Source organism: Lissotriton vulgaris, chromosome 3_1 (assembly GCF_964263255.1).
Source record: "Lissotriton vulgaris chromosome 3_1, aLisVul1.2, whole genome shotgun sequence".
NCBI classification, from domain to species: domain Eukaryota; kingdom Metazoa; phylum Chordata; class Amphibia; order Caudata; family Salamandridae; genus Lissotriton; species Lissotriton vulgaris.
Window position 1 is genome coordinate 2,064,741,884 of NC_141689.1, and position 27,388 is coordinate 2,064,769,271.

Sequence of the window (27,388 nt, forward strand, 5' to 3'; positions counted from 1 at the left end):
GTTAGCATCATCATCAGGACAAAGCAATCCAATCAATGCAGTACAGGAGATACCAAAATCAACATGGTGACCACCACATCCTGCAATCACATTGCAGCAACACACTACATAGGCCAGAACAGTGCCTGTAACCCTGAATATCTGCCATTACTGAGCCATGTTGAGGCCACACAGCACAACACCCTGCCCATGGATGAAGTGTACCAGACACACAACTTGCCCTGCCCACACCTAGGGACATGATGTGGGGACAACACTCATTGCCACTAACATACCTTCAGGGAACAGGAGGGGACAATACACACACCTATTAGGACAAGACAGTCCACAATGCCAAGTAGGCCATACCAAGCACCATGTGGTACTCTGGGGCTCCTTGTTGTCAGATGTGTGGGCCTCACCAATCATGGTGCCTGCAAAGTAGGCATACATGTAGTCACACTCAGATAGTGGACCCTGATGTTCACCCGCTAATAGTTTCCACACACTATCCCAATGCTGAATGACCATGTAGATCCTAACACATCTGGCTATGAGAAAGCACAGCAGGGAGGATCAGCTTCGTAAGGAAAGTTTGAGCCAATGCCTGACACTAGCACACATCCCAGCAGCCACTCACATGCCACAGCACAGCTTCACCCCATGAACATCACATGGGCCAACGCTGCCACAGGCCAGTACACATGCATCCGCTCCCAGTCAAAGTCACCCTCCCCAAAAACTCACCCCTGCCTTGCTGGCGATGCTCCTTCAGACGTGCATCCAGCTCTGGATGTGTCACTGCCAATATGTGGCCCATCAGCGGTGTTATGTTGTGCCGTGCCAAACGCCCAGTACGCGGTAGCAGCCCCAATGTCATCTCTGCCATGTTCTTTGCCAGCCGGCTAATGTCGTCCCACCTCTTGTGGCAGTGGGTTCGTTGTCGGTTGGATACCCCCAGGGCTCGCACCTTTGCTGCAATGGCCCTCCACACGGGCTTATGCTGGTGTACCTTGAGCTGCAGGTATGGGAGAAAAGAAGGGTAAATGACCAGTGACATAGTGTCATGTACCAACATCTATCAGTACACTAGCAAGACACAGACTCATGACCTATTGCAATCTCCCTCCATCCCAAACTGGGGGACACCTCACAAGGGCACCTTGCATGGGCCAAACAGATGTGATTGCATGCATACATGAGGGCGTAGAGGGTCCCTGATTATCTCACACACATGCAGGACGACTGACTGAACCCCCTCAGTGGCTTGCAGACATCACCAGTCCCATGCATGTCTGCCCACTACATACATCACTTATCTACCTGTGTCTATGTCTAGAAGTACTGTGTGCATGACTGGGCAGCATTCAATGAGCATGTCCTGTGAACATATGTGTTTGTATTGTGTATGGCCTCAGGGCACATGTACTCACCAACAAAATAGCCATCGTTGGGTTCACACTGAGTCGAACAACAGGGGCACACAGAAACAATCACCGAGCAATTACTGTCCTGGCACCTACATGTCCAACATCCTTTAGCTCTGTATGGCTGACAATGTAACAGTCCACTCACACATACAACTGCAGGCAGGGAAAACAGTGACATTGGGACACACACACTCCCTCGCCCTGGAGACAGCTTCTTTGTCAGTGTATGACACAACCCCACACCCACAGGCATATACTGCAGCAGCACAACTACATGTCTGACACCCCCCCCTGCCCTACAGCTCCCTTCATGATGATTTACCACTACATTGGGGCCACCATACAGCCTTGGATACTTTGCCAGCACCTCGTCCACTAGGACTTCCAGCTCCTCGCTAGTGAATGGACTGGCACAGATCTTTTCTGTCCTTGTCATCCCGGTGGACATGGAACACCTGTGGTTGAAGTGAGTGGTGAGGGGTCCCAGGCAGCAGGCACTTGAGGCAGCAGCAAGGGAAGGTCCCAGGCAGCAGGCACTTGAGGCAGCAGCAGGAGAGGGTCGCAGGCTCAGGCACTTGAGATAGCAGCAGGAGAGGGTCCCAGGCAGAAGGCTCTGTGAGCAGTGGAATTGTGAGGCTCACTCCCACAGATTTACAGCCCCCTGGGGTCGTTTGTAAGGTGCAAAGCTGAAACAATTGGTTTTCCAGGTCTGCCTCATTCAAAAGCATCCAATGACCGCCTCCACGGTGGTGGAGCACGCCTTCCACGATTTTCAAAACTGCATCATGCCACCGCAATCATTGCTCCCATTTGCTGTAGGCAATGCTCCATGGTGATGATGCACCGCAGGGGCCCGGGGTGCGCTAGGACCGCGGTGGTGGAGCACGCCTTCGCTCCCATTGGCTGTAGACAATGCTCCAAGGTGGTGATGCACCACAGGGGCCCGGGGTGCGCTACAGCGATGGTGCATCTTTCAAAGGCATCCACTGACCGCCTGCGATTTTCAAAACTGCATCAATCCACCGGGATCATCACTCACATTGGCTGTAGGCAATGCTCCATGGCAGTGATGCACCGCAGATGCCCGGGGCCGCAACCATGATGGTGCATCTTTCAAAGGCATCCAATGACCACCTCCGCGGTGGCGGAGCACGCCTTCCGCGATTTTGAAAACTGCATCATGCCACCGTAATCATCACTCCCATTGGATGTAGGCAATGCTCCTTGGCGGTGTCACACCGCCGTGGCCAGGCGGTAACTACAGCAATTTGGGTGACGGAGCATGCCAACCGCCATTTGGGCATGTCTCCATGCCAATAGCAATGTCTCCATGCCAATTGCTAGCCCACATGTGAAGGGGGTGGTGCTGGTGTCACACCGCCGTGGCTAGGCAGTAACCACTGCGATTTGGGTGGCGGAGCATGCCCACCGCCATCTACCCATCTCTCCATGCCAATGGCTACTGCACTTGTGAAGGGGGTCGTGCTGGTGTCACACCGCTGTGGCCAGGCTGTAGCTACCGTGATTTGGGTGGTGGAGCATGACAACCGCCATGTGGGCATGTCTCCATGTCAATGGCTACCGCACTTGTGAAGGGGGTGGTGCTGGTGTCACACCGCCATGGCCAGGCGGTAGCTACCGTGATTTGGGTGGCGGAGAGTGACAACCGCCATGTGGGCATGTCTCCATGCCAATGGCTACCACACTTGTGAAGGGGTGGTGCTGGTGTCACACCGCCGTAGCCAGGGGGTAGCTACCGCGATTTGGGGCACATGCAATGGCGATGTCCATCATGAACACTGTATCAGTACACAGTAGCAACATGGTTAAGGGCACATAATTGTGCACACAATGCCATTAGTCCATTTAATACACAGGTGGACGCACGTTATGTGTGACACACATTGGTCTGTGGTCCCTGCCACGTCACTTATGCATTTGATGGTTGATGATGCTTGACAATGTTAAGCTGGTGTCAATGATGTGTAACCAATCAATGTGTTGTGGGTCAGTGCTGACCTTGGCAAGGCTTGTCTCACTGTATGGTGTTGTTGCTTACTTGTGCTTTCATATCAGCTCATGCACACAGGTGACAGTTTTCCAGCTACTCTGATCATTGGGTTGTGAATGTGTGTCAAATTCACATGATGCATTGAGGTGTGACAGGTACAGCAGATGGAAATGAGACAGTCATGGTCATTTTACACACATTGGTGGATGGTACGGTACGAGGCGTGCACATGTGAAATGTGGGGTTCAGTATGTGCGCATTCACATTGACCTATGTGTTGTTTGCGACACTTGTGTATTGTAAATGGAGAGGTGTGCCCTCTGTGTGTCTCAAATGTCCACCCATGTAACCTGGTGTGCCACGGATATCTCATGGCAGTGTTTGTTTTTCTGTCACATCCTTAACGGGATGAGCTGTGGCCATCTCATGATGGTTGTCATTGACATGTGTCCATTTACATCTCAACTAGGAGGAGGCCTAATCTCATACGTCATCGACAGTGCTGGAGGACAAGAAGGATATAGCGATCATTCAAAAATTCTGCCTCGGCAGACCGACCCTGAAGACCCTTTGTGATCTGTTGGAGCCCCACCAGTAGCCTCGTCTCCACTACCCAACCACATTCACACCCACATACAAAGTGATGGCAGCCCTCCACTTTTTTGCAACTAGTTCCTTCCAGGAGACTGTGGCCAGCGCTGCAGGGATGTTGCAACCCCTGTTTAGCCAGGTGCTGAGGGAGGTTCTTGCAGCCATGATGATATATAGGGATCGATACATACATTTCCCCAGGGGAGCTGAATTGGCCAGTGTGAAGGGTGACTTCTATCCCCTTGGGCACATCCCCCATGTTGTTGGTGCCATCGATTGCACCCATGTCGGTCTGGTGCCACCATATGCGAGTGAGCACATTTTTAGAAATTGTAAACATTATCTTTCAATCAATGTGCGGGTGGTGTGCCTTGCGGACATGACTATGTCACATGTGTTTGCAAGATTCCCCAGCTCAGCCCATGACTCGTACATCCTGAGGAACAGCATGGCGCCCCGGATGATGGCAAATCTGCTTCCTGAGTGTGCTTGGATTGTGGGTGAGTATGCCTAGTGATATGGCGTGCTGTGTGTGTGACCAGCTGCCCTCTGCCTGTGCAACATTGCAATGTGTGTTTGTCATTCACAGGTGACTCTGCATATCCCAGCCGTCCATGGCTGCTGAGCCCACTACGGAATCCCAGGACCCCATCTGACGTCAGGTACAATGAGGCCCATGGCAGGACCCGACGTGTCATTGAGCGGACTTTTGGCCTGCTCAAGTCAAGATTCCGCTGCCTTGACAGGACTGGAGGACCACTGTCATACTCGCCTGGGAAGGTCTGCAAGATCATTGTGGCATGCTGTATGCTCCACAACATGGCCATTCACCAGGGGATTCACCTGCTCCTGGATGATAGTGAGGACCCAAGGCCACTGCCTGTTCAGGGCCCTGAGTCCAGTGATGAGGACAGTGGAGAGGAGGAAGGAGTTGACATGCATCAACAGCTCATCACCCGCTACTTCACTTGAAGGTGGGTGATGAAGTACGACTTGTACATTGTCTGGTGTGATTGCTGTTTTTGTGAAGGGCTATGTGGGGATGGTACAGACAGGCACATGTTGAGTCACCTGTGTGTGGAAATGTGGCAGTGACATTTCACATGTGAACGTATACAGAACTCTGTTTGTTGACACATGTTGCACATTGTGTTGTTTGCCTGTAGACTTATGTGGATGTTTGGTGTAGTGTTATGTCTGTGATGCCACACTAACGCCAGTGACGGTTGTTCTGTTGTGTCTCCCTAGGAGCCTCAAAATTATCCAGGCCTACATACCGTATTTTTTTGTGCAATTTACATAGCGCACAAATACCCGAAGGTGTCTCAGCACTGAAAGACAGTAATGCAGAGCTGTTGGAATAATTAATTACTGGTTGTAGAGCTACGTTTTTACTAGCTTCCTGAAAGTAAGAAGGGAGCGCTGGCCCTGATGTAAGGGGGAAAAGTGTTCCACAATTTGGCTGTGGCAACTGAAAAACATGTCTCCCCATGATGATTTCTTTGTACGTGAGAAAGTTAGAAGTCGGGCTGAGGAGGAACGCAGTGATCTTTTGGGGGTATACAGGCATATTGATTTTCTTAAAAACTCAGGGCCAGAGTGGTTAATTGCCCTGTATGCAATACATAGTGCCTTGAATTTAATTCGATCCCTGATTGACAACCAAGGGAGCTGGCGTATTACAGAAGAGATAGATTTGAACTTGGGGGTGCCTGACAGTATTCTGGCTGCTGAGTTTTGAACTAACTGCAATTTGTTCAAAACTTTCTCCTGGGCATTTAGAAGGAGGCCATTGCAGTAATCGATCTTGGATAATACCAATGTACACATGAGAGTTTTTCCTGCACTCAAAGGAAGGAAAGGAAGACGTTTCTTAATCATTTTGAGGGCGAAATAATATGAGGAGACCATCGCATTTACATAGTGAGTAAATGAAAGCTTATCATCAAACATCACTCCCAAATTCCTAACCTTAGTGACAGGCTGCGGAGGGGATCCCATCTCAGTTGGTCACCAAATTGGGGACCAGCTGGGGGATAAGCTACCGAAAGTCATTACTTCTGTTTTGTCGGAATTCAACTTCAAGCAGTTGCGTGACATCCAGAGACTGATACCTTCTTGAAAATTTGCTGCCACTCCTAATCCATCATTGTGGACTGCCAGCACAAGTTGGGTGTTGTCTGCATACAATGTTAACCTCATCCCATGGGTTTTGGGCCAAGTTCGACACATATATATTGAATAAGGTCGGAGTTAGGGAAGATCCCTGAGGCACTCCACATGGGAGGGAAAAAAACGGGGAATAAAATTCACCCAGCTTGGCCGCCTGACTGTGATTGGCAAGAAATGACACTAGCTTTTTGTTGATTGCCAATGGCAGAGACACGGTCGATCAAGATGGTATGATCAACCGTGTCGAAAGCCGCATACAAATCCAACAGGATAAGGACAGCCGTTCCACCCTTATCCAAGATCATCCTAATCTCGTCCAAGGCCTTGATGAGGTCTGTTTCAGTCTCATGCCCCTTCCTGAACCTGAATTGAGTATCATCGAGCAGATTGTTATTGTCGAAGAATTGAGCTAGTTGCCTATTCATTATTATTTCAATGATCTTTGATGGGAAAGGAAGACAAGCTATAGTTACGTAATTTTGGGGTTCTAACAGATCAAGGTTGGATTTCTTGAGTAAGGGTTTTATAATAGCCTTTTTCTATACTGATGGAAAAACACCAGTGTTGAACATTGAATTATCTGCAAGAGTATTGGCAATAGGATCCGGAATCACAATATAAATCGAAGGCAGTTGTCAGCACAGATATCGATGAATGATTTTTGAGACATGTAAAAAAAATCTGAACACATACAGTAGAATTGTCTCTGCATTACATAATTCAAGGTGAAATTCCCTACTGTCCATTGTGTAGATGGAAAGCTGAATTCAAGTTGTGAACCCTGCTGTCCGCAGAGTACATTTATGGGAGTAGTCCACAAGTCCACAGAAACATCGACAAATGCTTTTTTGCCACAGTTAACAAAATCTGACGACACAGTAGAATTGTCTTTGTCTCAAATAAATCAAGAATGAATTCAATGTTGTCTGTAGTGCTAATCCGCTTCTGGTATCAAGTGGTAAACTCTGTTGATAGCAGTGTACATTTGAAGGCAGTACTTAGTACAGACATTGAGGAATGTTTTTTTTGGCATCCATTAACAAAATTGTCTCTGCCTTGCATAAATCAAGGCTAACTTGAATGCTGTCCGTAGTGTAGATGTAAAGCTCAATTCAAGTTGTTAACCCTGCTGTCCGCAGTATAGATTAAAGGCAGTTATTGACACAGACATGGACAAATGCTTTTTGTCACTTATGTAAACAAAATCTGAAGACATATAGGTCTTTGCATTAAATGAATGAAGGCTGAATTTCCTACTGCTCAAACTTTAACAAAATCTGAGGTCATAGTACAATTGTCTCTGCTTTAAATAAAGTGAGACTGAATTCAATGCTTTCTGTAGTGCTGATGCGCAACTGGTATCAAGTTGTCAATTCTACTGACCGCAGTGTAGAATGAAGGCAGTACTCAGCACAGATACCGATGAAAAATGTAGATTCAAAGTTGAATTCAAGTTGTAAACCCTGCTGTCCGCAGTGTAGATCCAAGGCAAATGTCAATGCAGACATAAGTCCGCTGTGCTGTGTCGCTGAGTTTGCAATTGGCCTGTATCGAGGAGGCACGTGCTCATGGCGGCAGCCACGTGGCAGGGTGAGGACCTTTGCTGTGGTGGAGTCTCTTCTCTTTGCAGAAGTGAACCACGCCCAAGGCGTAGCCTAATTATTTATAGTCTAACGCTGACGTTGCATACGTTGGACTAGCCCACTCCTCTTCTGCTTCAAAGGGGGTGGATACAGCTACATGACCGAAATAGTCCCCAGTGTCTGAGATAATATGGTTGCGTCCACTATGCAGTACACTACACGTTTAAAGTTCAAATGATCTTTATTCAGATTTTAGTGCATCCATAAAAGTACATACAGAATGAAAAAAACATTAAAAACAGATAAAAACATGTATAAAAGATTAAAAACTAATTTTCCAGTATGGTTTAAGCAGCATATATAACGTAAAGTGCAATGTACATAGTGTGAAGTGCAAAATACATAGTAGAGGGAAAAACATTAATCTGTTAATGTGCTTAATCACAGAATTCAATTCATATACTCGTGAAGCGATTGTTTATATCAAAACACCTATACAATTAAATCTGTAATCTACACGTATCAAAGGTATATCTACATTCAGAAAAGTTTTTGGTTTGTATAGTGAATTGTGTATAGCATTTCACGGGTAGTCTTGGCGTTGTGTACATTATTGTTGATGTGCGAGTTCTTTCCCATATACATACTTGGTTGCCACATCTCTGAACATTAAGCTAGTGTGCTGTTGAGGGGATATATTATTTTGGGAAGGTCTGTTGTCCTGTTTTGCACTGCCTCTGAGGTAGTAGAGGGGGAGGGGTCAGGAGGGGTAGTTGTAGTGGTGGTGGCGCTGGGTAGTGTGATTTTGTTGGGTTTTGGAAGTGTTTAATTAGTACCTCTATCACATATTGCACTTTAAATATAGGTGTGAGTTGGAAGCAATTCACGCAGTACATAGTTGACGTCCTTACACTAGTTAAATGTTGATGTTGATTTGTTGGTGGTAAGTGGAACTATTGCCTGTTTTTTTTAAGTAAAATTGCAGATTTGGTTTGTGGTTGAAGATATGGGAAAGTGGTCAACATTATAATTAGGAATTGTCATTTAAAAAAGGCTTCGAAATTCACAGAAAAACCATAAGTCCGTGGGGATGGTTGTGGTGATCGTGGCGCTGGGTATTTTGATTTTGTTGGGTGTGGGAAGTGTATAATTAGAAACTCTATCACATATTCACACAGTACATATTCAACATTCTTACAGTACTTAAATGTTGATGTTAATTTGTTTGTGGTAAGTGGAACTATTGCCTGTATTTTTAGGTAGCATTGCAGATTTGGTTTCGGGTTGAAAATATGGGAAAGTGGTCAACATTATAAGTAGGAATTGTCATTTAACAAACCTTCGAAATTCACTGAAAAAAACATAGGTTTCAAGCAGGTTATAGTTAGGAATTAGCATTTAAAACACCTTTGAAATTCACTGAAAAAACGATAGGTTTCAGACATGTTATAGTTAGGAATTAGCATTTAAAAAACCTTAAAAATTCACTGAAAAACCATAGATTTTAGGATGTTATAGTTAGCTGGACATTTCACTCATTCAAAACCATTGAAATTCCTCCGTTATAGTTAGTTGTACTAACTGTAACTCCCATGTCCGCAATCCACTGGTGATGATGTCACATATTACATCATTCATGATATGGTCAGTGACATCACTGATGACATCACTGCAGACATCTCAAATGACATCACTGGGCTGTTTTTCTGGATTTCCGGGCCCAGGTGCATGAAGCGGTGTGTAGTAGGGTAGTTTCTCTGAGGCCATTTCCCTTGATGGAGGATGCGCTCAGGTCCTACTCTGGTGCTTTTCTGGTTGCCAAGTGTCAGAAGCACCCTCTGAAGAGTAGGCACCACATTTAACTTGAAAGTAGCTTCAAACATGTGAGTTTAAAGTTTGAAATTTAAGCAAGGGGAAGCTGACGGCGACAGAGCATTTGTTAAGAGGGGTGAGTAGAGTGTTCTGTCTATTACTGTCTATTTATGTGTTAACACCGTTTGTTTTATCCAGTAGCTAAAGGCCTACTTGTCCTTTAACTCCCTGGCTCTTACAAATTGACTGAATAACATTACGTGCTGTAATACAACTCCAATATAAACCTCTGGTATCCTGATGGAGGGAGTGTGTTTATGGCATCTCACTATTTCTATGGGCAAAAGGTAAAACATCACTGGGAAACAAAGTACCTGTGACTAGCCTTCATTTCTTATCCTTTCTGGACATCATGGTTAGCGAAAATAGGCTGTACTAAATCAACCAAGGCCTCTGAGAACAGCATGCTAGACTCTTTTTTGGATAGGGTAATAAAGTCATATTTAAAGAGATTTCTTGAGCCGAGAGACGACTATCCTTGGACATCAATGACCCTAATGACCCCATCTTGGTTGCTCCACAGGCTTTGGATAGCGGGTCCCTGTTAGGGGAATCTCTGAACCCTGAACGGAGTTTAATCATAAATCTGTAGCTATGGATCACTCTTCCGTTCAGTGAGTGAGCCAAACCCCTAGTCAAGAATAAAAAATGAGGTACCTGTGCATCAAGAATTATAGTGGGTTTGGATACTCCTATCATAAATTAATAACCCTGTGATGGCAATATTGGGGGAAGACGCTTCTATTTGGGACTCCAAATGGGAGAGACAGGTCCCAACCCCTGTCCTGCCTGCAGAGTCATCCCCACATGCTTCTCAACCTAGGTTGTCTAGAGTTATGAGTTTTTATAAAAAAACTCTTGTGTTGATTTGTGTGTTTTTTGGAATTGTATTAGCAAATTACTTTTTACTTCATTTAGCATTTGTGACAATTGGCAATACATTGTGAACATTTTCCTCATGGAAGAATATTTCATCTGTTTCATTTTGAGCCATTGATAACCTGCAGTTCGACTTCAAGGAAAATAATTAAACCTGTGAGATTTCATTTATTCCTTTGCTTTTATTGACTTTGTCAATGATGTTGTTTCCATTGTTAGTTTTATCTGGTTGATGTGAAGGGTACTTGAAATCTGCGGAGAGGGCTCTATGGGTGAAAGCGTTTTTAAAAGAAGGTGTAAATTTAGATGGGAAGAAAAGAAGAATAAATCATGAATCTATCCCTGTTCAAGGTTATTACTCTATAAATCAAACCCATTTTCTTTATCACTTCAAGATAGCACATTGAAAGAGTCAGGGGATATGCCTTCATCTATGCAATCTTCATAACCTTGTCTCCTCACAGTGCAAAAACCAGTTTGCATACATACCGAATTGTTGGCATCTGCAATCATTGATGATTATATGGAAAGCTATGGAATGATCTTATTGCATCCCTTTGAATTCCCACTGAAAATGTTTAGTATTTCTTTTACATGCAGCATGCATACATTACTGTATATAAGCACCTCCAGCATTAGTCATTGCTTACAGAACTCTCTTCTACCTTTTTTAATCTGTTAGAAATGGGGGTCTCTTATTGGCAGAGGCAGGTACTTTTGTCCAAGTAGGGACCCTTGTTTGCAGTCAGGGTAAGGGGATACACACTTTAGATAACCCCTCCTCACCACTTCGTATCTTTATCTAAACCAAACAACAAAATCCAACAGACATGTATCAAAAAAACACTTACTGGCAGAAATAGCACTTATAGAAACAAATAGCTCCACCTGGGGCTATTACGACATTGTAACAGGCATGAATCCAGTACTGTGCCAACTGCAAGGTGCACAGCATAGGGCACAGAGTCACATGGACCCCCAAACAACAGTACCTTCCAAAGCAAACTCTATGGATAATGCATTGGGTCATGGAGGTGAGGCCTCGGTGCTGAGGTTGAGGCCGGTTCCCTGGTTGTCACGAGGGAGGTAAGGCTTTTTGTCCGCAAGGAGGTGACGTGCCTAGTCTGGGACAGGGGATATCGACAGCGTCCTGGGTGAGGCATTGGTTCCGGTGAGTCAATGCGAAGTGTTTATGGAGTCACCCTCGTCGAATATCGGCTCTGCAAAAATGGGAATCTGGCACTGGCAGTGACGGAATCTGTGCGAGTGCTGGCGTTGGGAAGGCCAGTAACTGCAGGTGTCAAAGGGCATGAAAAGGGGTCAGAGCTGCGGTTAAGGTGAGGCAGTGCATACTGCACTTCACAAACCTTGCGCCTCGCCTTGGTGCAGGTCGCGGCATCACTGGCGGAGTTGCTGACGGTGTCAGAGTTGTTCTTCCTGATTTCTCCACATTTCTTTCAGCTCCCAACAGCAGTAACAACATCTAGAGGCCCAAAACTTAAATAGGAACCTCCTGGCTGATCAGAACTCTCAGCAGTGGAGTTCAGGGGAGCTGGTGGTGAAGTATTGGTATCCCTGAGACTTCAGAACAGGAGATCAGCACAACAAGCCATTGGAGTTTCTTCTTCAAACAGGTTCTCAGCAAAGTTCCAGTCTTTGTCCTCTTCCTTGGCAGAAGCAGCAACTGCAGGCCAATCCAGCAAATCACACAGCAAAGGGGAAGTACTCCTCCTTACAGCTCTCCAGCTCTTCTCCTTGGCAAACGGTTTGTATTGAGTCCAGAAGTGCTCTAGTTTTCTGGGGTTTAAAGTCTACTACTTATACCCCATTTTGTATTTGCTCTCTTTATGGCAAGGGTCTCTGAGCCCAGTCCAAATCAGTTATGTCCTCTCTAGTGCAGCTTCACTTGAGGAGGCAGAAACAGCATGGTGCCTTATCAGGTGTAAGTGAAACTCCTCCCACCACTCTATATGCAACCAAGGTCTGTTCAGCTCAGCTCTGACTCACCTAGCAAAAGGAAGGACACACATCAACCCCCCTTGAGACTGTCTACAGTGAATGCACATCCCCAGCCCTGTCACTCAAAATCCAGACAGCCAACGCACAAACCAGCAGTGGCACACAGAATGGTCAAATAAGAAAATACCTACTTTCTAAAAGTGGCTTTTTTGAACACACAATTTAAAAACCATCTCCCTAAAAAGATGTGTTTTTAAATTTTGAGTTCAGAGAGCCTAAACTCCACTTCTATATGAAATGAAATGAAATGAATGAAACTTATATAGCGCACGACTTACCCTGGGGCATCTCAGCGCTTGCTTAGGGAACCCGTCCTGGTATTCCCCTGTGAGATAACCCTGGCAGGGTATCCACAAGGTGAAAGCCAGGCATCCCACCGCGATGGGCCGTTGTGGAGATTAAGCAAGCTATTGCCCAGAGTCGCAGAGTGTGAACCCGTGAGTCGAGGAGGCACCGGAGCGAGAATTAACGAGTCCGTGGAATTTTTGAGCCCAAGACCCACCGAGGCGGGGAATTGAACCCTGGTCCCGGATCGAACTCAAGCTCCAGGTCTGCCGCCTCTAACCCCACGAGCCACAAGTCTCTATCTTGTCCCAATGGAGACTTATACTTGTACGTTGTTACAAAGTAACTCCCATGTTAGCATATGGGACAGATAGACTTCCAATATTGAAAAATTAAATAGGGAGTATTTCAATATCAGGACATGTCACACACACTAGTACATGTCCTACATTTCACTTACACTGCACCGTGCCCATAAGGGTACCTTGGGCCTACCTGAGGGATGTCAGATGTAAGAAAAGGGAAGGTTAGGGCCTGGCAAATGGGCCACATGGCAGTTTAAAACTGTGTGCAGACACTCCAGTGGACGGTCTGAGATACCTATACAGGGCTACTCATCTGGGTAGCACAATCAGTGCTGAAGGCCCACTAGTAGCATTTCATCATTCATCATTATCATCTTTATTTCGACATTAATTGTCATAAAAGAGTTCACAATTAGACGGAAGTACAATTTAAAACATCGACGAAAGCCATTAAGAAACAATAATTTCATCATAGGCAGTTGGCTCATCACAGTAAAAGCGTAACCTTATACATGATTAAAAAAGTAATCCCTTAAAATCCCTGACCTCTAAGACTAGATAAAAGAGGGACATCCAAGTGCTCAACCCAATTATCAGAGAATACCACTTCCCGTAATATTCTCAGCTTTCCTCCTTATGTTCCACATAGCTGCTAGAAATTTAGATGCTGCAAAAACAATAAGAGGAGAGAGATCAGTTTTGAGTATTCTATAAACTTGGAAGCATCGCCAAATCCCCAAGCTTTTGCATATAGGAATAATCCACTCCTTTCGAGGTAACTGATAAGCAGGGCAAAAAAACAGAATGTGTAATTCATTTTCGAGGACAGATGTACAAACACGGCAATTTTTCAAAGTTGGTACACACCATTTACTCGTGAATGCTCTAATCGGTAGGGAGCCGTGTCTCCATTGGAGGTATAATATTCTTAAAAGAACTGGGCTAACATTATCTAGTACACTTTCAAATTTATAAAAATCCTTTTCATAAAAAACGAACCAGAGAGTGAATCCACATTAGCATTCGATAAAGTGGTACTGAGAATCTTCTGGTGATATAGGTTAACAATGTACTTGCGCGAGAGAGTGGATCATGCGCATTCCGGCTCAGACCACATTAGGGGAAAGCCTAGTGTCTCAAGTTCCTCTTTAACATATTTAAACCAACTGATGACAGCTTCCTCCAAAAATTCAAGGGTTTAACACCTAATTCCTCACTTATTGGACGGAGACCCAGATCCATCCTTAATGGCAGCAGTGGTGTTGTGGGAGGGAGTGATACCAGTTGTCTTAGAAATGTATTCTCAGCGACAGAAATCACGGATGCACATTTGTAGCCCCACAATTCACCCCCGTATGTGACCGCACCACGGGCCTGCAGTTTGTATATTTCCAGTGGTGGGCCAATTGGTTTAACCAAAGATTTATCATATAGCTTTAAAATGCCACCCTCTTTTTGGGCTAGCTTGACTTGACAATTTCTTTGGTGTTGTACCCAAGTCATATTTTCATTCAACGTTAGACCCAGATAGACAAATGTCTTGACTCTTTCGAGTCGGACTCCGTCTATCACTGGACTCGGGCGTGTAGTTGTCGGGGGATTGAAAATCATACATTTCGTTTTTAGGGTGTTTATTTCCAGCCCCCTGTCCTTGCAAAAAGACACAAAACCATTGAGAACTCGTTGTATGCCCATAGGGGTCTTCAAAAGTAATAAAGTATCATCCGCGAACATGATCGCAGAAATCCTAGATCCAGCAAGCTTTGGAGAGTCGGTATTGGGAACCGCGTTCAGGTGCGCGATTACGTTAAAAATATTTGTACCGCGCACTTTCACCAACGGTTTCATGGCGCTCTTGACAAAGTACAGTGATCAAGGGTGAAGAAGTTACTCGAATGCTGACTGGAATAGCAGAGTTTTTAACAGTCTACGGAAGCACTCGTAACTGGGACAAAGACGAAGTGTGGATGGCAGGGAGTTCCAGGTGGAGGGGGCCAGAACGGAGAAACTCAAACCACCATGCTTTTTTCGTCTGAATTACCCCATTGGCGTAGAGGCAAAACAGGGTGGGCACCAGGACGCACCCCTGTCTTACCCCCCTGCCAACGGGGAATCTGGATGATAGTGAACCATCCTTACCGCACCTGACCTGCGCATAGTTTCCAGAATGAAGGAGTACTATTACGCCCAGGAGCGAAGGTGGAATGCCCATTTCTGAGAGGACACACCACAATTTCCGACGGGGAACTAGATCGAAGGCGGCTCGCAAATCGACAAAGACTGTATATAACGAGCCGCCCTCAATTTCCACAGTAGCATTTCATTTCCAGACACTGGCACATGCAGTGCACTTTACTAGGGTTCATCAGTAAATCAAGTATGCCAATCATGGATAACCAATCAAAATAACAATTTCCACTGAGAGCACTTGCACTTTGAAACTTTTTCAGCAGTGAAAAAGTGCCCAAAGAATCTAAGCCAGGAAAAACGAAATCCAGCTCAGCATCACAAATCCAGAAGGTGGAGGCAAAATGTCAGGGGAAACCACACCCAGGATGCCAAGTCTTACAGTACCCCGCCTTCAGTAAATGCTTGGTAGCATTCTCTCAAACTCTATACCAGTGCCAATTTATGTACCAACATTTAATCATGCCATCTGTATTCTTTCAATAATATTTATTACAAATATTTTGTTTGTCTCAAAACAACAGTTATATTGTGTCTGAAAGTTCATGCTTGATCATTTGGGATAAAAGCACCCTGTGCCAGCCAATCATTATGTTATAAATTATTTTGTTGCCATCTCATATGTTTATGTATCACACTTACTTTACTCCATGCATAATCCATGTTTGCACACCTAGCACTGAGAGAGGGTATATTCAAGCTTCCCCTCTTCTATCTCATACCTCTCCACACCACGGACAGCTCCTCGCTGCCAAACACCCTTTTCGCTACATTTGCACTATTAAACTAAACATGGTGACACTTTCATCATAGTTTTTACTGCCATGCACATAATTGACTTATTCATTTCAGTCAATCGACTTTACTTCTTCCTCTTTTATTCTCTGCTTCCACTGGCTGCACTGAGGCCCAGATTTGCAAACACCTGTGTGTTGAATTTCTGTTACTGTTTTAATTCAAGAATTACACAAAGTGTTAGGTAGGGATATACAATCCTCTCCCAAATTATAATTTGGGCTGGCTTGCAACCAAAAGTAACACAAAGCAGTGCTATGTGCTGCCTTGCGTTATTTTGCATCAATGGTGGGCATTCCACGGGTGGCTCATGGGAGTTCCCATGCACACACTCGTGGGTTTTGACTTAAATCCTTATCTACAATGAATTGCAGATGTGGATTTCGGCCAAAACCCTCTGTCTCTCTGAGGTAACAAGGAGAAATATTTTAGTTTCTCCTCATTTATCCCTCTTTGCATGTCTGCTAAATTCTGCAGCACACACACAAATAGGGAAATGTGTTAAAGAATAGTTTTTATAAAGGAAGGGACCACTTTCTGCACAAACTCTATGCTTACCACAACGCTCTATCCCTTGCACTTTGGGTCAAGGGTGTCTGCACTGATACAGAGCAACCAAAGGTGTGCGAGAACACGGAGGGAGAAGAACAGCACCATATCCTAGTAGGTATGGTGCTGTTCTGTTAATTCCCATTGACGAAGTGCAGCAACTTCACTTGTTGCCCTGCGTTGCATGATTTGTGTGTAAACCTGGCCTAAGTATTTAATTCTGGGGCTTCTAGTATTAGATGGAGATAGATGTTTGCGCTTTCTCTTCTCCAGTTTGTCACATCTACAACTACATTTACTTAATGTCAATCAAACTGCAATTATTTCCTTTTTTAATAAACAGAGTCCAGGTTTCTGTTTCTCTTTTAATTAAATTATATTGTGATAGCATGCTTCAATTCCATGCACGTTTTTGATTTTGAGCAAAACAGGTTTTCAGTCTCTGCTATGAATGAGTCTCAATGTGAGATTCTGGCAAAATGTTTTTGAGTGATAGCTGCCAGTGCCCACCTTTTAATATAAGGTCCACTAATGCACAGCTGGTCTAAGAGGAACAAGTGGGACACGTGTGTGCATTCCTGTGTGGGCTGATTGAATGGGACCACTGTCCAGCTGAAACCAGTATCTCTCCACAGATAGATTGTCACAGATGCAATGTTTAATACATTGGTTATGGGCTATGCAGGCATTATTCTTTTCAATGCTACTCCGAGTTTAGAGCAATCTCCTGTCAGTCTGAAGTGGTACAGTGTAAGTCTGTAGTGTTTTCCTGTATTCACAATGTAGGTTAATCCTGTGCCAAAATATTAATTTATCATATACTCAATCTAAAAAACAAGTGTATTCTCTATTTCCATATATTAGCAAAGGTCCAGAGTGCAAATATACTACTAATATACTACTAATTTGACCATATTTGTCCTTCTTTATCTAATTAGTTGTTGCAGTATTCTCAAGTACCTAATTATAATTTGGCTATGGACTGCCATGCTGGGTCAAGTTAAATACTCTACTAGCCAGCAGGTGGATCAAAGCCACCTACAGACAATAAACCCATTAGGGAGATTAAGCCCTGTTTTGGGACAGGACGAGAAAGGAGGAGAGGCACAAAAAAATGTACATGGGGTAATTAGACCACACTCACTGACAAGCCTGGACATGCCCTGCTCAGATAAAGGGAGGTAACTAGGCATATGGTATCATTTAAAGGAGGGCCTCTCCATTGACGTTCTGGAGGTAAGTGACCACTGTGCTGTGTCCTATAGGGAAGAGCTAACAGCTCTAGAGGAGTTATGTCTGACCAAGAGTTGATTCTGTCACGTTAAAAAAATCCCATTATGTAGTGCAAGGGGTTGGACTAGGAGAGGAATGTTATATTGTATTTGAACTGGGCAGAGACAGACACTGGAGCATTTATGGATGAAGCCCTTTCTGGAGACACAGTACGTTTACTGTCTCTGTACTCTGCTGAACATGTGTCTCCAAGATCCGAGGTACTAGCTACTCCCATTTCACTGAGGGAAAGCAGAGGCTGGATCCTGAAGAAGAGGGTTCTTCTGGTGCTTCTATGGACACATCCTGAACAGGGACTCCCCTGACTCCTGCTGGACTCACAGGTGCCTTGCCAGAGGTCAGGTGGTGAAGGCAATAGAGTCAGCTAGTGTAAACTACCTTGAGTGCAGCCTGCCTTGACGAACACAGGCTGTTGTTGAGGAATACCCTGGACCAAATAGATTACCAGGAGCTGAGGCAGAGGAACAAGTCCTGGTTCTGTACAATCACTGTTGATGGGGGAAGGTAGCTGGGTGGAGACGCTGCAGGAGAGACCATACAGATCAGGCTGAGGAAATACAGGAGCAGGAGAGCAGGCCCCGAGCTTTCCCTGTTTGGAGGGAGAATAGTAGAAAAATCAGCTCCTGAAAACATCCAAAAACTTAGATCTAAAGATGCCTACAATCAAGACTTCTGGTGCCCAAACCATGACAACAGGAGCAAAATTCCAATTTGCCATAAAACAAAATGGCCCAATGGGGCCCAAGATAGCTGCATTTATTTGGCCCCTTAGAAATGGATCCCCAGGCCTCTGGACCAAAAAAGCATGCATTTCAAAATGTTTTTTTATAAATAAGCCTAAAAGCAGGACCTGCTTGGTCTGTCCTACAGACCTTGTTGTTCCCGTTAAGCTGAGCTCTTTAATGACATCCATGGCCCAAGAGAACTCAAGAATTCCCACAGAATAGTACATTTCGTGCACAAAGGAAATGGTGTCTAATTACCAAAACAAACGTTAAGCTTTCTAATGATCATTCCCAGTGTAAATCTCTGCCAAATAACTAGAACAAGCAGTAGAGTAAGTCCCTTCGTGGTTTCAACAACTCATGTTGGAAGCATTGATGGTCAGCTTGGCCAAAAGTTGCCAATCTGTGTACCAGGGCTGCATATTTTCTGAGAAAAAAAAAACTGCATGACTGTTGTTGCTCTTGTGCGTGGTTCTATTCAAACCATGCCCATGAATATTCTGGAGGTTGGTATTCAAGACTTCTTACCTGCAGCATCCTCATGGTTGATCGTGGTCTCCAGAATACTCAATCTTCAGTTCCACCACTGTCAGAGGCTTCCTCAGCCCTGGAAAGAGAAATCAAAGGACTGGATAAAAGCTGTAACACGCTGCGTTAGTGCAAGTTAGAAACTAAGGGGCAGATTTACAAGCCCCTTGCGCCTCATTTACGCCGCCTTTGCGTCACAATCCTGTGCCATGGTGCGGGGTACGTGGCGCATCTGGGAGATGCATCACGTTGTAAAGCCCTGCGCCACATGTAGGCGTTCCTGCGCAGGGGGCGTGTTCCGGCGCAGGAACGCCTCCTTACTCAGTCACTTTTAGGCCCATGCTGTGTCAAAACCCTGCACCTACCTGAAGCAGGCGTAAGGATTAACGCAGCATTAACTAGATAGGGCCCCCAGAGCATTGCTGGAGCTGCATCACGCTTGCGACGCAACTCCAGCAATGCGCCACTTTTACAGCACAGATGCGCCACACATCTGTGCCGGTTTTGCTCCATGGTGCGCCGCATTTACAATGCGGCGCATCCATGATGGCGAAGCTGTGGCGCACAATAACTGGTGCATCTCTAGTGATATGCAAGGATGCGCCAGTTATTGTAAATATGCCCCAAGATATGTATGCGCTTTAAATTTTTGGTTAAACCATTGAAATTCTATAGATCTTCGGAGTCGGGTTTGCTTTCAAATCTTAAAGAGTACTTTTACTGCTTTTTCCCAAGCTGCAATGTTGCTGAGCTAGGGGTAACACTGATTGCACTCTAGTTCCCAGCAGTGGGCAATACTACAAATTAAGAGGAAATTCTAAAATAGACTATGTCTCTAAGAATCCGTGCATGAGCTAGGCCTTGAAAATATTTGACATGTCAGTCATGCAACAAAGATCATGTCAGAATATAACAAAGTGCCTTCACGACTCAATAGAGCATAATTCCTTAGCACTAGGAAGCTTTTCATCAAATTATATCACTTAATTAAGAGGCATTTATTAAATGTACAGGTTTTCAATCATGCATTGCAAAGCATTCCTGCCTGCACCGTACATGGCGCGACACTGACATCAACGAGAGACTCCTGAGGCGGAAAGCCGGGAGTGAGATAGCTCTTTTAAAACTTTGTTGTGATACTTTGCCTTTTTAAAATCACTTACTTGCACTTATTCTACCTCTGAACAGCGGGTCTTACGCTGCAACGCTTAGCCACATCTTGGTCGCCATTCTCGAGGGCGAGACGCGCCACGAGACACGCCCACCTCTGTTGGCCACGCCCCTTCCGACGCCCCATCCCTCCTACATAAATCATGTGCCTTTGTAGGAAGCGCAGCGGACGAGCGCAGCGGGCACGACGATTGCGCGCCGAAGGCGCGCCAAAGGCAAGCCCGTCTGCGCCCGTCCGCGACCAGACGGGACCAGGGGCCACAAACCCTGGTTCCCCCGCTCTCCAGGGCAGGACTTACAGCTCGGCAGCCTTACACAGCATAGGAAGCAGAGCCACTGTCCAGTGCACCCACATCTACGCACCTACGGACCTCCCCCCCGCTGTGCGGACTGCAAACACTCTTTTCGCAACATCTCCTCGTGGCCCTCGGCACAGAAATATTGCATGTATGCGCTAAACTGCCGTTCACTGCCTAAGCATAGCACACAAATTGCCATGCTGCTCGAAGAGCGCAAGCCAGATGCGATTTTTTTAACAGAGACTTGGCTCACTACTCAATCCGATCCAGACATAGTCTCAGCCTTACCCACCGGCTACCATATCTTTAGATTGGACAGACCGGAAGGGAGAGGCGGAGGTCTGGCGATCATATTAAAGGGCCAGTACCGTTGTCGTACCACAGCAGAAATCATCCCTGAGTGCGAGAGTGTAGAATTCTGCATAGAGTTCAACGCTAACAGCTCATTCTCCGGCACTTTGATCTATCGCCCCCCTGAGCCAGCAAAATCGTTCCATAGGTCGCTCCCAGAGATTATAGCGAAAATAATTCTATCCTCTGCTAATCACACAGTCTTAGGGGACCTTAATCTCCATTTTAACTCCCCTTCAGACCATACTGCCAAGGAGCTCATAGACGACCTTGGAGCTCTTCAACTGTCCCAGCTGGTTACAGCCCCGACCCATGAGAAGGGCAATTTGCTCGACCCTATTTTTAGCAATTGCAGCGATCTGATTGTTGACTATCCTATCCCCCTCCCATGGTCGGACCACTTTCTGATCCCGTTTACCTGGGTTACCAACAAAGCCCCTCAGTTACCCCCCCCAGGTTACAACTAGGAGGAACTGGACAAGACTCCCCTTGGAACCCTGGATGCACAACTTGGACTCCACCCGTCCGCCCCCCTGCCCAGACCCCAATGTGGCAAACGGAAACTATGTAGGCTGGATCACGAACTCGTTAGATACGATCCTCCCTCTCCGTAGATCCTCCTCTAAAAGAATGCAGAAATCAGCACCCTGGTTTTCTGACTCTCTAAGAGAGCTAAAACGCCGTTGTAGGCAACGAGAGAGAGCCTGGCGACTAGACTTTCTCCCGGCTAAAAAGGCATCCTACAAAGAGGCGATCAAAGCTTACAGACAAGAGGTTAGGACGGCCCAGGCTACCTACTACTCTGACAAAATCCTGGAGGCCAAATCGAAGCCCAAGGAAATTTTCCAAATAATAAAACATTGTACTAGTGTCACTACTGCCCCCCCTCCAATCAAAACTCAGGACCAATGCAATGAGCTTGCGGAATTTTTCCACAATAAAGTTCTGAAAATCTATTCCACCTTTCCAACAGCAGTTACAACTCCGGAGACAACTGATCTGCCCCCTTCGAGAACCCCCCCCCCTCCCCAGACCAGCCAACCCTTGAGCACTTCCTCCCTCTGGACCTTGACACTCTTGGCAAAGTAGCACGCCAAGTTAAGTCGGGCTCCCCACGTGATCCAGCCCCACCAGAAGCTCTGATGCAGGCACACGAAGCCACCTTGCCTGTAATCTTGGAGCTTCTAAACGCGTCTATATCCGCATGTTCTGTCCCCACAGCGTGGAAGCATGCCATGGTGCGGGCGCTGTTGAAGAAACCCAACCTGGACCCCGATGACCACTCCAATTACCGCCCCATCTCACTCCTCCCTTGGGTTAGCAAGGTGCTGGAGAAATACATAAATGTCCAGCTGGTCCAGTTCATTGAAAACCACTCCCTATTGGATACGTCTCAGACAGGCTTCAGACCGAAGCACGGCACTGAAACCGCCTTATTAGCGGTCACCGAAGAATCTCGAAGGGTTCTGGATCAGGGAGGATCAGTGGCAGTGATCCTCCTTGATCTAAGCGCCGCCTTCGACACGGTCAGCTATGCCACCCTGCTGAACCGTCTCCAGGACATCGGAGTCTCAGGCGACGCTTTAAGGTGGTTCGACTCTTTCCTGTCCGATAGATCTTTTCAGATCTTCGACGGTGACACAGTGTCAACCAGCAAACATATAGGTTGCGGAGTACCACAGGGCTCTTCTTTGAGCCCTGTACTATTTAATGTCTACATGAAACCACTGGCTGGGATCGTCGAACCGTACGGCATTAAAATCGTGTCATACGCCGACGACACTCAGTTAGTGGTTTCACTGGCCCAAGAGAACATCAGGCAATCCCCGGGAGGTCTGCTGAAATGCCTAGAGGACGTTAAGTAGTGGATGACCAACTCCTCCCTCAAGTTGAACGGAGAAAAAACAGAGCTCATGCTTCTAGGCCCAGCCTCGCCAGTACCTTTCACTTCCCTATGGCCCCGAGTTCTGGGCGCTCCCCCCACCCCCAAGGAAAGTGTAAAGAGCCTAGGAGTATGGCTGGACAAGAAGCTCTCCTTCTCCACCCAGGCCACCAAGCTGTCCGCCACATGCTTTGGCATACTTAGAACCGTGAGGAAAGTCCTCCCACTTCTGCCTCTAGAAGCCAGGAAGGTGGCAGTACAAGGCCTCATCCAGTCTCGCCTGGACTCAAATAATGCCCTATACGTAGGGGCTCCTGAGATGACTCTCCGGAAGCTGCAGGTGGTGCAAAACTGCGCCGCACGCACCCTGCTGCAGATCCCACGAACCCAGTCAGCTAGAACGGGACTGAAAAGTCTTCACTGGCTGCCAGTGAAGCACAGAGTGGCTTTTAAGGCGCTGTGTATTGCGCACCGGGCCTTTTGGAAGACGGGACCCGCAATCAACAACAACCTTGTCATCCCCTACCACCCAAACAGGAACCTTCGCTCCTCTGAGGCTTTCCTGGCAGTTGTTCCCAGAGTGAAGAGAGTCAGGTCTGGGGGTAGGCTGTTGAACACCGCTAAGCTTTGGAATACCCTTCCCCTCTCACTCCGTTCCAACCCAGACCTGCTCTCATTCCGGAAAAAGCTGAAGACACTATTATTTGCCAAATCCTCCGAGCTCTAACTCCTGTGCTCTGTCATGTCTCTGTCCCACCTCAGCGCTTGGACGCTCCTGGGCAGCAACCGCGCTTAACAAATTTATTTTCATTCATTCATTTCATGGGGCCTTGATTTCTCTTATACTTATTGCATCATTAGAGTCTATTGATTTCAAACACAAGACGTTTTTGTAGAGAGAAGGAGGCTTGGAAAAATAAAGAATTTTCCTTAGATCACACAATTTGGTAAAGCAGGGAAGCCAGGAGTCATCACAGGTTCCCTGTTTCACACTGTAAATGCAGCATTTAAAAGGTATTTCTTCCTCACATCCAAAGGTAACGCTTTGTCCATAATTCTTTCACACCATGACATTAGACCGTCTGTGATGGGAACAATCCACGTTCCAGGTCTCTGTACTGGAGAGAATGTACAACATTGTTCTGCATTCTATCCATCAATTGTTGTTTTTGCATTTGCCACCCTGTGTGGGACAGGTATGCCCAAACGTGGGTCCCATGCTCTCCATGCCACTGGAGTCAAGGTATCCTGGCTGATGAGGGGTGAAACCCCGAAACCGGTCCTAGGATGCTTGTTTCCAATCCAGGGAGGACCTGGAATTGCAGTTTGGGCTGGACTGTTCCCATTGGGTGCAGGGTCAAGACTGATTTGCATATGGATGGGTACAAACTGGAATGGCTTAGGGAGCAAACAAAATGTTGGATGTAGGCCCCAAACTCTGTCCTGGGGTGAATGTATGACATTGTTCTGCATTCTGTCCATCAATTATGTTTTTTGCTTTTCCCTAACTGGGGCTCTTACATTACCCCTCATCATTTCATTTTTGCAATAATTCAAATATAAATCTTTACTCCAATCCTGTTACATCTTTAATACTTGAAGACTCATCACCCAATAACAACACAGCACTTTCACAACTGAATGATGCCAGTGTTGCACCATGTGCCATCATCAACTAATAGCAGTGCAACTGTACACTAACCAATCAATTTCAGAGAGGCACATGCTAACTCCTTACAGCAGCTCACCCCTCTTTGCAATTCTCTTGTATGCAAATTCTACTACTATAAGCAGGTGTAATAAAGAAATAACTTTGCCCCACAAATGAAAATCAAGAGTTCTCCAAACATACAAGAATCAATCAGAAATAAGGTTTTAAACCCTACAACTTACCTACACTCATACACAGACACACACACATACAAACACAAAAATGACATCTAGGCCAGTGAGAAATCTCTCTGATGTAGTTTCCCCATTCTGTAATAGGTTTTAATAACACCAATCAATATTAGCACAATAACAACAACATTATAGTCCCTATCTTCAAATATTGCTGCACATCAAGAGCTCCTAAAGAAAGAATCTGCTTCACTAGAAACATATTACTAACTAGCCTAAGAACAGGCACTAATATAAACACACATTTTCTATGCTACAACATAAATGTTATTTCTTCTTCTTGTTTACCAATATTTTAGCAGCCTCCCAGGAAAAGGTCTACTCCCCATCTGCTCACATGAGTACAATCGTCTTTCAACCATGTGTTCTTGTATATTGCTGGGACGTACTTCCTTGTTTGTAATCTAGCATTCCCACGAATCATCCTCCAAGTCCTCTACATGTTCTGTGGTGTGAACCTCACTATCAGTCGTCAAATACAACAAATGTCTATTCTTCAACTACTAAACAGTAGCTTTCAAAAAGGCAATGTCTACAGCAAAGAGAAGAAAAGAATTGTGCAATTGTCGGTTAAAGTGAAAAATAAACTTTTCCTTATTAATGGGCCTTTACTTTAAAGCATGGTGTCATATGTCACCTTAAAATAAAATTCAGGACTCATTACTAGGATACATGCCTATAGGTTTTCAGTGTGGTTACCTACTACAAATTTCGCATGAAACATACTTTATTTTAAACACTGTGGGGGTGATTATTATAGCAGGCGGATCGCCACTGCCCATATCACTGTGGCGATCCGCCCTCAAAAAGTCTCTGCCCGCAACCCATTTCCCCCCGCCATATTACTATGGCTGGGGGACCACGGCGGACGGTTTTCTGCCGGTAGGCAGGCCGCTGATTGCCTACTGGGCTTAAAAGGACAGCAATATGGTGGTGGTGCCTTGCAGGCATCGCCATCTATATTGCTATAATAGTGGAGATGTGCCTTTTCCATGGCAGAGACTTCGCCATGGAAAGGCATGTGTTTTTTTATTTGGGAGCCCATTGCAGGCCCCCAGGGTGTTGGGAGGGTGGGGGGTGCACATAGGGGGTACCTATGGTACCCCCTGCAATCGAAAGCACAAGGTGGCAGGCACCGCACGGTGCCTGCCACGTTGTGCATGAAAATGCACAACATGCATTTCTGACATTGCGGAGGGTGCTGCTGCAAGCACAGCCCGCCGCAATGTCAGGAATGCCGGATGCGCAGGCCAGTATGGTGGGGGCATTCTAATGCCTAATGCGGGACTGCCGCATACATAGCAGGCGGTCCCATTTCCCGGGCCTATGGCGAGCAGACAAAGTCTGCCCGCCATACGAATGAGCCCCAAAATCTGCATATAAGAATTGTTGTTGCTCAAATATTCTTTATTGAGTTTATTGCAACAAGCATCAACATGAGGACAGTGGAAAAAACAAAACTCAATAAGTGAAAAGCGTGCAATCTTCATAACATATTTGAAGTTTCAAGAGTATTAGTATTCATAATGATACATTTGGTAAATAATTAAATATGTGTTGGCAATGTTGAAAGTGAAAGTACAATGAGCCTAGCAGCTCATTATCTTTTAGTTGCCTTGAGTTTGGAAGCATATTTTTGTCCCCCAGCACTAATTTTGATGGGATAGGTTTTGTTGAAAACAGGAGAATCTTCCCCTTCCAAATGATATATCTCCTTCATGTATCCTGATTGGGGATAACCACAGAAGGAAGATCCCAAAGCAGGGATCCACCCACTAGACTCCATGAAGAAGGAGCAGCCATTCAGGCATGGGCAAGTGTTGCCCTCCCCAAAAAATGAACCACCAACTTTGCAGAAAGCCCACTAGATTCCACGGAAATTCTCTGAACAAAAATGGGGTAGGGCACCCCATCCAGGCACGGGACTGTGCCCCCACCCAACAACAGTCTTTCACCTACCAGGGCAGATTGAGGTTTTGGGATTCTTTTTTGCCAAAGTTTGGGGTTTGCGAGGCTTTATCTGTAAAACGTATTGGGATCAGCTCAATCCAGACCACCCTGGATTGCTATCGGTATCTGGATTTCAATAATGCTTATGTTTGGTAGGTTTCCCCTTTGTCAAAATTTTGCATCTGCCCACATCACCAAAGAGGCTTGATTATGAAAATGTGATGTCTTCTTACTGCGTTGTTAAACCTTTTTGGTTATGGTCAATAGGTCAACCCACACAAGTGGAGTATCGTTTTATTAAACCTGTCATCCTTAGGGTGGTCTTCCCCAAATGTTTTACCTACTTTACCTCCTCTTTTTGCTTTATCTTTTTGTTGGCCTTAGGACTCTGAGCACTTTACCTCCGCTGACCTGTGCTAAAGTGCATGTGCATCTCCCCTAAACAAGGTGGTATTGGTATGTACATGAGTGGCATATTTTGTTTGCCTACAAGTCCCTTATAAAGTGGTACATCATATACCCAGGGCCTGAAATCTAAATGCTACTAGTTGGCCCACAGGACTGGTTGTGCCACCCACACAAGTAGCCTTTCAGACCTTTCTCAGGCCTGCCATTGCAAGGCCTATGTGTG